Source organism: Anomaloglossus baeobatrachus, unplaced genomic scaffold (assembly GCF_048569485.1).
Source record: "Anomaloglossus baeobatrachus isolate aAnoBae1 unplaced genomic scaffold, aAnoBae1.hap1 Scaffold_137, whole genome shotgun sequence".
NCBI classification, from domain to species: Eukaryota; Metazoa; Chordata; class Amphibia; order Anura; family Aromobatidae; genus Anomaloglossus; species Anomaloglossus baeobatrachus.
In genome coordinates, this window is record NW_027441907.1 from 531322 (window position 1) to 542650 (window position 11329).

General features: G+C 45.5%; 1 pseudogene; it reads right to left on the bottom strand.

Annotated features, from left to right (window-relative positions):
• Positions 1–2375: 2375 nt before the first annotated feature.
• On the bottom strand, positions 2376–2582 carry LOC142260601 (U2 spliceosomal RNA; annotated as a pseudogene).
• Between the last annotated feature and the right edge of the window lie 8747 nt (positions 2583–11329).

The window sequence follows — 11329 nt, forward strand, 5'->3', positions numbered from 1 at the left end:
GACATAATTCTAATAGGCAGGACAGGTAATAAGGAGCACAAGGGATATGCTAAAATGTGTTGTGTGACAAGACAGACACAGGAAAGGAGATGATAACAGGTGTAGGGACCAACAAGGTGAGACAAGGGGTATCAGGATAGGGTCAAGTAGGTATGAATGTAGTAATGGGGCAGGCATAGAGAATTGTATGCGAATGTGAATTACAATAAGTCACTAAGGAAAGGAATATGTGAGTGTGTGCCTAATGTAAACTAATATTGTACTGGCAAAATTATAGATGGAAAGGGAGAAGGGGAGAGGGGAGAGAGGAGGCTGTAATTGACTACAAGGGTATGAGTTATGAGTGATCATAGGGATAGTGCTACATAAGTGGAAATACCTATGGAGGACCGGATGTGTAAGCGCATACCTTATACAAACCTATAGAGTGCTGATGGGTGAGAGTGTGATGTTAGATATAAGACATCCTATAGTGAATAGTGAGCCGTAATCAAGTGCAACAGGGATATTTCACGTGACTATGGGAACCTGGAAGGTAAAGAAAGGGGAGAAAAAACTGTTAGACAAGGTAATCAGACAAACATGACAAATAAAAAACAAGGAAGAATGGAACTCCATACATACTGGAACCATATATAGTGTGAACACGAAAAAGAACCGGGCGTTAGAAAAAATGTGCACGGCCCAATGAATCAAGTCGGTTCTTCATATTCATGGTTTAAGCCCTTGGGTTCCAACGTGCCCAGAGTATATATCCAGAAAGATTCCCTTTCTTTGAGCTTCCTAATTCTATCGCCTCCTCTGCGTATGGCTGGGACATGTTCGATGACTTGGAATCTTAATTGGGCCACTGTGCGATTATGCGTCACAAAATGGTGTGGGACTGGTAATAGAATCTGCTTACAACGTATTGTTGACTTGTGCTTAGCACAAAGAAAGGGAATCTTTCTGGATATGTACTCTGGACACATTAGAACCCAAGGGCTTAAACCGTGAATATGAAGTACAGACTTGATTCATTGGGCCGTGCACCATGTCACCATGTGTGCAATTGCATTGTCCAATGGCTCACAATGGTTATGCGTTTTCATTGGATGGATAATCGAAGCAATGTTTTTTTCCTTTCTCTTGGGTTTGTTGTGTGAGTAGACTATAGGATTAAGTTAGTTACCGCAGGCAGTGGATTTAGCTTCCTGTCTTTGGTCCAGTGGTAGATTGATTGTTTGGTCTATGAGCTGTTATGGGTTTTAATCCAGGTGAATGCCCATGGGCTGCTTATAACTGTGTGAAATATGTAGTTTTACTGGGCTGGGATGAGAGAATCCATCGAAGCATGGTGTAGGGATTGTGGTTCCTGTGTGCTAAGAAGAAAGGCTGGCACCAGCCAGAAAGCCCCATTACAGCCAATAATCAACCGCTAGCCGCTGGAACTCGTTGCTCTAGATCATGTCAAACTCACACCAAGCAGGAATAGATACATTAGCCCACCATCCCACCCAAAGAGCAACTTCTGCTGCGCAGCTGGCTTTCTAGGCAGCAGCGCTATCGTGATGTCAGCGGGGGACATTGTGACAAGCCAGTGTTCCGTCACTTCATGTTGTGCACTGTTCAAACGGAAAATACATCAACAGGCAGACTACAGAAAAGCTTACTAACAAAGGTTAGAGAGGGGCTTTCTCAGAGGGCTTTTTACAGTTTGTCTATTCCCAATTAGCCGTTTAAGTATGCTTAATGAAAGTACTAATTCTTTCATAGGCCGCCCATTCTTAGTATTTGACGTTCCTTATATTGCGGTATCAGGCTTCGCAGCAGGTTGCAAAACATTCATCACCCATGACTGTCCCCAATTGGGCTCAGAAGCTAAATGTCTATCATGACCTCTCTTTTTGAAAGTCCAAGAGCAAGCAAACTCTTCCTCCAGGAGAGGGAGCCAACAGATCACTAAAGACATCATCATTGCTCAAAGAAAACACCGAAAAACAATGGAAGCTTTAATTGGAGTGGAATCTGATAGACAGCACCTGATGCCAAGTCTGCATCTTCTAACACCTGCAGTCACTGCAGCAGCTGAATCCAATGTGTCCAAAAGGGATCTATTCTATTCAATTGCAAATGATCTAGATAAGACTGAGAATAAGATACTGCACGGGACATAGCAGAGTTGGTCAAGTTGAGTGGAGATGAGTTTGCTATTTGGCACAGCTTTTGCATCAATAAAGCAAGTAAAAGGTGTGAAAGATAAAAAAAAGGGTGAAAGTGTGAAAAGTGAATTGGCCAAATTGAGGTGCATATAAAGTTTTTGCTTTCTTTCAATTCACTAATGGGGCTCATTTGAATCAGGTGAATTGAGTTCTGCTTTTGGAAACTGGGTTAAGAAGGGGTGCACCGGTCCTGGAGGTACTGCAATACCAGGTCAATGCGTGGAGTGGACAGAGCAAGATTTTTTCCATCTCCTTGTTCTAAAAATCCATTTAATATATGGTCCCCAGAGAGGGGACGTATCAGATATTAAACTGATAAGAACAGATTTAATTTTTTTTTTTTTCTGTTTATCAGTAGGACTTCAAAATAACAAAGGTGATCGCCTCCCGTTGCCTGGGAACCGTCCAGGCACAAGAGGGCTATGTGTCACCAGAAGGCGCACACACTTCCTCAAGGCCGGCAGACGTGCAATCCCAGGCACCTTCCAGTACCGACCAAGGTAGCGTCCTCCGAAACTACACTTGATCTTAGCCAAAAGGCCGAGAAGCTATAACCCGAATTGGTTACGGCCTTGAGTGGCACCCTGGCCTATACCGGACACATCTTAGGGAGAGGGAGACAAACCCACGCCTACAGAAGACATTTTGTCACCCAAGCCAACCCTTGAAAAGGCTGTTTTGCAGAGCAAAAACAAGAAGAATGATGCTTTTTGCAGCCGCCGCCCACTGCAATTAATCTGAATAACTCCTCCTCCTCCAAGCACCTCCCCTCCCCCTTGCAGTCTTTCCAATTCATGATACAAAAAGACGGACGGACAGGACAGGACAGGACAGGCTGCCTGACTTTCCGTCACTGCCACCCTTTGCCATCCTTGCCCGTAGAAAGCCCTTTCATCATCCCCAAACCCTAATCTTTTCCCTTCCCTTCCCAGCTGCGTCTCACTCCCTTTCATTAGGAAGTGAGCGCAGCCTTTTCTCCGTTCTGCACATGCGCGACGTTAAACACAAATGCGCAGGCGTGCGTTCCATTAGCCTCACTGCATTCCACTCCCATACAGGAAGTGGGCGCAGCTATTACTACGGTCGCACATAAAAGAACCCACGGCCACCACTGCACACAGCTGACTCCACCACAGGACACCCACTTCTACACCAACGCAGGTAAGACAGGATCGGCACCTCTATGCTCCCGTTACAATCAGGCTCAGTCACCATGTGATAACGCTCTCAACTCTTTAGTTGCAGGCTCCCCTTGCTTCACCTCCACTGGCTGTGCTGCCATTTCCTCTCCCACCTGGAAGGTATACTTTATTCCACTATTTTCCTGTTTCTCTCTTCCCCCTTTTCCCATAACCTACTTTTATCTGCATTTGTGGGGTATCTATATGCTATTTACATCATAGTTTTATTCATTAATATGGAAGGGAAGAGTGCCCATGAGAGTGTTGAACTGCGGAGAGCAAGAGATTAAGCTGCTCCGATTTGCCACCATTGATAAGCTGTTCTCAGTAGATACACATGCTATCCAAACAGCAGCATCCACCATTGCTTCAGCCCACCCATTCAGTGACAGCTCACCAAGTCAGCCAGAGGAGTGGTGTAAGGAATTACACGTAGGCACTGACTCCACACCTTCACATCACAAGAAGGGGGTCTACAGGCTAGTGCAAGAATACGAGCAAGTCTTCAGCAAACATCCGCTAGACTTTTGAAGAATAAAAGGGGTCAAACACTACATCCCCACAAGTGCACACCCACCCATCAAAGAGAGATATAAGCCAAAACTACCTGCACATTACCAGTGTACCAAGGACATGTTGAGCAACATGAAGGAGGCTGGGGTTATCCGTGACAGTTGTAGCCTCTGGGCAGCTCCGTTGGTCCTGTTAAAGAAGAAGGACAGCACCACTCCCCTGTATTGAGGAATAGCTAGCTGCATTGAGAACTGCAAATTATTTTTCTACCCTTGATCTCACTAGTCGCTATTGGCAAGTGTCCGTTGCTGAGGCAGACCGGGAGAAGACCGCCTTTGCCACCCCGATGGGTCTCTGCGAGTTCAAAAGCATGCCCTTCGAGCTGTGCAATTTGCCAGGAACCTTCCAGAGGCTGATGGAATGCTGCTTGGGACACCGAAACTTTGAAACGGTACTGCTATACCTTTATGATGTTATTGTTTATTCTAAAGCAAACAAGATTTTAGGGTGTATAAAAAGGGAGATTAGATCCGGTGATCCCAACGTATTGTTAACCCTCTATAAATCACTTGTAAGGCCACATCTGGAATATGGGGTAAAGTCCTGAGCAGGTTGATAACCATTGGTTTGAGCATGGTAGGGTGTAGTGCGCATCTTCCTGCATCGGTAAAAGCTGCAGAAGTCCTTGAAGATTTCCGCTTCAAAGGCAGTGCCTTGATCTGTGAGGACTCTCTCTGAGTAGCCATGAGGTCTGCATAAGTGTGCTTGGAAGACCTTCGCTGCAGTATGGGCCATTAGATCTTTGACTTGTACCACAACCATAAATCTCGAGTAGTTGTCTACCATCGTAAGTGCATACGTGAGCTCGCCTCGATATTCTGCAACAAAACTCCCTTTTTCGATTTCAGTTTCAGCAAACACTCCTCTTCCTGTAGAAAATATTTATCATTACCTAAGACAGTCATTCTAATGCATGACAATATTAAGGCAATTTAGTTAAAACTTGTTTTAACTCACCTTTAAGGGGATTGATGTATTTCATGGTCAATCCAGGTTTGTCAGGGATGGCACTGACATAATGTATGGCGTCTTTTTCGGGCGTTATCCTTTGCCTTTTCATTGTGAAAATCCAGTTGCCTATATCAAAGCAAATTCTACTACTTGTAAAGTATGCAGAAAATGAAATGTAGAACATATAACATCAACTGCTTAGGAACGCATCATAGGTTAGTACTTAAAAGGATATTGTCATGTTCTAGTCATAATGCAAGCTGGACATTTTTCATGTTACCCTGTAATCGCCGGCCTGTTCTAATGCTCACAAGCCAAGATATAGGCTCAGCTGCTAAGGCTTCCCTCTGCCTTCTGAATGAAACTTGAATATGTCTGGCTCACTGTGTATATAGCAGGTGCTCAGAAAAAATAAGAGTCAATTCAATAGAAATAGCTCTGGCACACTATAGTGATCAATAACGTAAGAAAAGAACTCTTGGAATGCTGAAAATTCTTTATTTGTGCAAAAGGATAATTCATCCAACGTTTCGACCTTGTTTTTAGGTCTTTATCAAGGATAAAGTTATCTAAGATCATAAAGGGTTACAAAACCATATAAACACGTAATTAGTACATAGTACAACATAACAGTACAATATATTGCTACTTGAGAGTACAATGGGTCAAATAACCATGATGCACATACAAAAAATTTTTCCAAAGCCATAGTGAAAACATTTGTACTGAGGAAAGAAAATTTCCACATGACCTATCTGGAGAAACATTCTGGATCAAACAACCAAAAATAGTCAAGCAGGTAAATACACACCTATATGGATAACAGGATGATATGTGTTCAATTGTATAGCGTCATTGCCATTAAGGTACAAATGGAAAACTTGCAATCCTATATAGTGAAGGAAATGAACACATATCATATCAAAGAACACAGGAACATGGGTGTGAGAAAAACCTCAATGTTTATACTTTGTTCTTTATAATGGTGTGAACATGTATATGTCTCAGTACCTTATGCACTTGAGAATTCTAGTGAGTAGATGATGAAAGCCTATTTCAGAACTGGAATCGGTAAATAATTGTAGGTGGAATCTAAATGAAAAGATGGTACAAGTGTTATCATGACACGTGGGCTATAACACAATGGACCGTGTGACAAAGAAGAAAGGAGAGAAAGAAGAGGAAGAAAATGCAACTACCTGTAACATTACGTGATAGTCACTGGTAAGTATCACTTGACAATTCAAATGAAAAAGGATTCCTTTATTAAAGGGTTCTCAGTCGCCTCAGGATCATGAAATACTAGGGTAAATGATATGAGAATGGGTAAGAAGCACCACTAAAGGAAATATGAGATGCAGGACATATATCTATAAACCCCTGAACTACATGATAGAAATAAAAAGAAGAAAAAAGAAAAAAAAGAAGAAAGAAGAAGAACACATAGAATGCGGAAAGAGAATGGGTACAACTACCTGAGTTACTGCAGGGAGGCCCCTGGTTGGTATTGTGAGGGTTAGTGGAATTCCTTCACTGAAGGGTTCTCAGTTGCCTCAGGTTCGTGAAAAATGCTATAGACAAATAATGCCCGGAGAAAAGGGGTTCATATACAGCGAATAATGGTAATACAAGGTACATGTGTCACATGTAATAGTATATATATATATATTGTACTAAGCTCTACACCAGAAATAGAAAGTAGTCCATCTGCCTTCTGTCTAGGTGCCCTGAGTTATGTCCTGTAAACTGTCACAGCGACCCAGACACACATGTGTAGTAGGGGAATATCCCTGCTGAGATGCCAGTGCTAGAGCACACGTTTGCTGTGGAGTTGAACGCTATGTGAGCAGTTCTTACCTTCAATGAGCAGAAGTCTCTTTTTTCAGATTTCAATATCTCTGTGGGTATCTGGCAGAAATATGGAATACTCTTTACTGCTAAGACCCTGTACACCACTCCCACTAAAGGGGGCTTTACACGCTGCGACATCGCTAATGCGGAGTCGTTGGGGTCACGGAATTTGTGACGCACATCCGGCCGCATTAGCGATGTTGCTGCGTGTGACACCGATGAGCGATTTTGCATCGTTGCAAAAACGTGCAAAATCGCTCATCGGTGACATGGGTCTCCATTCTCGATTATCGTTACTGCAGCAGTAACGATGTAGTTCGTCGCTCCTGCGGCAGCACACATTGCTCCGTGTGACACCGCAGAAACGAGGAACCTCTCCTTACCTGCCTCAAAGCCGCTATGAGGAAGGAAGGAGGTGGGCGGGATGTTCCGGCCACTCATCTCCGCCCCTCCACTGCTATTGGGCGGTCGCTCAGTGACGTTGCTGTGACGCCGCACGAACCGCCCCCTTAGAAAGGAGGCGGTTCGCCGGTCACAGCGACGTCGCCGGGCAGGTAAGTATGTGTGACTGGTTCTGTTCGGTGTTGTGCAGCATGGGCAGCAATTTGCCCGTGTCGCGCAACAGATGGGGGCGGGTACCCACACTAGCGATATCAGGACCGATATCGCAGTGTGTAAAGTAGCCTTTAGTCACATGACCAAGACTGTATCTGTGTCCCTACAACACACTTGAGACAAATGTGTGTGTGAGCCTGCATTGTGGGGTATATATAATATATTATAGAGCTGGGAAGGATCATTCTAAGCAGTGAGCTGTTCCAGTATTTGTAGGAAAATACCCAGTAGAAGCCTCAAACACAGCACCAATACCTCCCATCAGTATCCCACCACAGTGCCATGTAACCCATGCCCTACACTCCCATCTACACCAATACTATACAGGCACAAACTAGTATATCTGACTAAAAACCCCCAAAATATGAAGAACGGCCTATAGTTGAGTGTGGATATAAAATCTATGTGAGCAGAGCTAGAATAGAAATCACTGATCGCATTGAAGTCATTCTGACCATAAATCACCATGATATCAAGGTGAGGAGTTGTGTGTTACTGCTGGGAGGAAAGGGTTAACAGTGGAATATTAAGGTGCATTTCTGTGTGCAGTGTTACTAGTCAATGTACAAATTGTCTCTCCAGTAAAGGAGACAAACTCTAGCACAGCGCCACCTATTGGAAGTAGCGATCCTAAAAGTCACAAGTGGATTTTCAACAATCCATTGCAATATGACTCAGGATATATAAGCCAGATCAGAATCCCAATTTGCAGACACGGTGTTTCGGGGTGCTTGCCCCTCGTCAGTGCAAAGTATGGGGGTGTCAATGTAGTCATTGTAACAATTCAGTATGAGCTGCTCTTGGTGCCGGGGGAGGGAGATGCTCTCCTGAGCAAGATAGATGGGGAATGAACATGATATCTATATAGTGTAAGGCAGGGGGTCTCAAACTCGGCTGGGTGTATGGGCCGCACAGAGGAAAAAAATAATGTGGGGGGCTGCATTCTTTGCAGGACAAAGTGACATTTTTATTGGTACCATATATATATTTTTTTTTCACACACCTTTGGATGACTGATTTTCAACATTTTTCACTTGTTTATTATAACAAATGTGCACATTCTTTGGTTAAATCTAAAAAAAAAAAATTGATGTTAAAAAAAAGTTATGCCTTATTTTGTTTTTTTTACAGTTTATCCCTTTCTTTTAACTAATAGTGTTACAATTATGACGCTAGCGTTTTGTGAAGGGAATGCTTTGCCTACTTCCGTGACTATGGCCTTCCAGAACTGCTGCATTTTGGCTGACCTCTCCACCTCGGGAATAAGAGACATAAAGTTCTCCTTGTAGCGTGGGTCTAACAGTGTTACCAACCAGTAATGATTGTCGGCCAAGATGTTCTTAACGCGAGGGTCACGAGACAGGCAGCTTACCATAAAGTCATCCATGTGCGCCAGACTCTTAACAGCCATCACTTCAATATCCAGACCAACACGATGACTGAACATGCTGTCCTCCTCCTTCTCCTCCTCCTCCTCCTCATCTACCCTGTCCTCTGGCCAGCCACGCTGAACTGAGCATATGACTGGTATGCATGTCATATCCTCAATTTGGTCGGAGAGTTGCTCCATGTCTTCATCTTCCTCCTCGTCATAGTCCTCCACTGCACGTTGTGATGAGACGAGGCTGGGCTGTGTGTTATCACCCACACCCACTACTGTTTCTTGCTCCAACTCATCGTGTTCCGCCTGCAATGCATCATGTTTGGTTTTGAGCAGAGACCGTTTTAGAAGGCAGAGAAGCGGTATGGTGACGCTAATAATGGCGTCATCACCGCTCACCATCTTGGTGGAGTCCTCAAAGTTTTGGAGGATGGTACATAGGTCGGACATCCATCTCCACTCCTCAGGTGTTATGTGTGGAGTTTGACCCATTTCCCGATGGCTTAGGTGATGCAGGTACTCAACAACTGCCCTCTTCTGCTCACATATCCTGATCAACATGTGCAGAGTTGAATTCCAATGCGTGGGGACATCACACACCAGTCTGTGAGCCGGAAGATGCAAATGACGCTGAAAGCCGGCAAGGCCGGCTGAAGCAGTAGGTGACTTTCGAAAATGTGCAGACAGGCGGCGAACTTTTACCAGCAGATCAGACAGCTCTGGGTATGAGTTTAGAAACCGCTGAACCACGAGGTTGAGCACATGGGCCACGCATGGAACATGTGTCAGCTGGCCTCGCCTCAAAGCCGCCACCAGGTTCCGGCCATTGTCACACACAACCTTTCCTGGCTTTAGGTTCAGAGGTGTGAGCCAGTGATCTGCATGCTGTTTTAGAGCTGTCCACACCTCTTCTGCATTGTGGGGTTTGTCACCTATGCAGATTAGCTGCAGCACAGCCTGTTGCCGCTTCGCCGAGGCAGTGCTGCAGTGCTTCCAGCTTGGGACTGGTGTGGAGGGTAAAGTGGATGAGGATGCGCAGGAGGAGGAGGAGGCTGAAGAGCATGACATTCCGGAGCTGTAGAGTGTGGGTGAAACCCTGACTGAGGTAGGGCCTGCAAACCTTGGTGTGGGAAGGACTTGTTCCGTTCCTCGCTCAAACTGGGTCCCAGCTGGGCTGGGCTGGGTCCCTACCCGGCTGGGTAGGGCGTTGTGGGGGGTTTGTCTATCTCCGTTTGAGGTGAGTTTGTTTAAGTTAGCCTTTTCTTTGGCGTTTTTTGGAGCCCTGCGGGTTGGGGAGTTGGTATCGCCCAGTAAGGCGTTCCCCGGGGGCTTGGATTGGGGTGACATTATGTCAGTGGAAAACGGAGTTGAATTTTGGATTAGGAAATCGAAAACTGATCAGAGAGGTGTGGGTAGACTAGTCCGTTTGGGGATGGTTGTGGCATCTGATATGTGCCCGTTCAAGTGTCTCGGGAATTTTCAACAGATCCGTCCGAAGGTGGATGGCCCCTTATTACATATATCTTTTTATCGAGATACCAATTTGTGAGTGTTTTTAGGGCATGTTTGAAGTCGTTGGGGTTAGATCCGAAGTCTTTCGGATTGGGGCAGCGACGGAGGCCTCTATATGCGGCCTACCGGAGGAGACAGTTAAGCAGATTGGTAGGTGGAAGTCGCAGCGCTTTAAGTCGTATGTACGTCCCCAGGTGGTTGTTGGCAATTGAGGGGAAAAGGGGGGGGGTATTAGGGTATTAGGGTAGCAATGGGGGGGGTGAGAGTGTGTGTTTTTTGTCAATTTGGTTTGGTGAGGCAATAAAATGGTGTCGTCTGTACATTTTGTATTGCAGAAGCACCCCCCCTTCCTTCCCTGGTCTGGATCCTTGGCCACTCTTATGTGTATTGGGGAGCCCGACGAGCGGACGCGAGATGGAACTGGAGACAGCTAGGTTTTGAGAAGGACCTGGCTCTCGTGCGATGGCTCGGTGTTCGGGGGTTAGGGTGCAGGAGGTGCATAGATACGCCCGGTTGGACAGACCTCCTGACATCTTAGTGTTGCATGCCGGGGGGAATGATTTGGGTGGGCGTCCTTTTCGAATCTTGATAAAGGACATCAAACATGATTTGTTACGGTTATGGGCGTCGTTTCCAGGTCTAACGATAGTCTGGTCAGAGATAGTAGCGAGAAAGAGTTGGCAGAAAGCGCGGTCAGTTGACAGGTTGAACAAGGCGCGGGCGAAGGTTAATAGGGCGATCTCGAAGTTTGTTAGTCGGAACGGGGGTATAGCAATACGGCATGTTGAGTTGGAAAGGACGGAAGAGGAATTTTGGTTGGCTGACGGGGTACACCTTAATGCGGTGGGAACTGACTTATGGGCTCTTGGCTTGCAGGGAGGTATTGAGAGGGCCCTTTGCTTGCGGGGGGTCTCAGGCACTTGAAGGGTTTCAAGGTGCCTTCGTTGTGGTGTTGTTTATTGGTGGGTCCTTGAAGTTGGTTTAAAATTGGTTCGGGGATTCATCCGGGTATGGATCCCCTCATTGGCAGAATTGATGGTCCCCTGGTGATTTTGGGGGGGAAC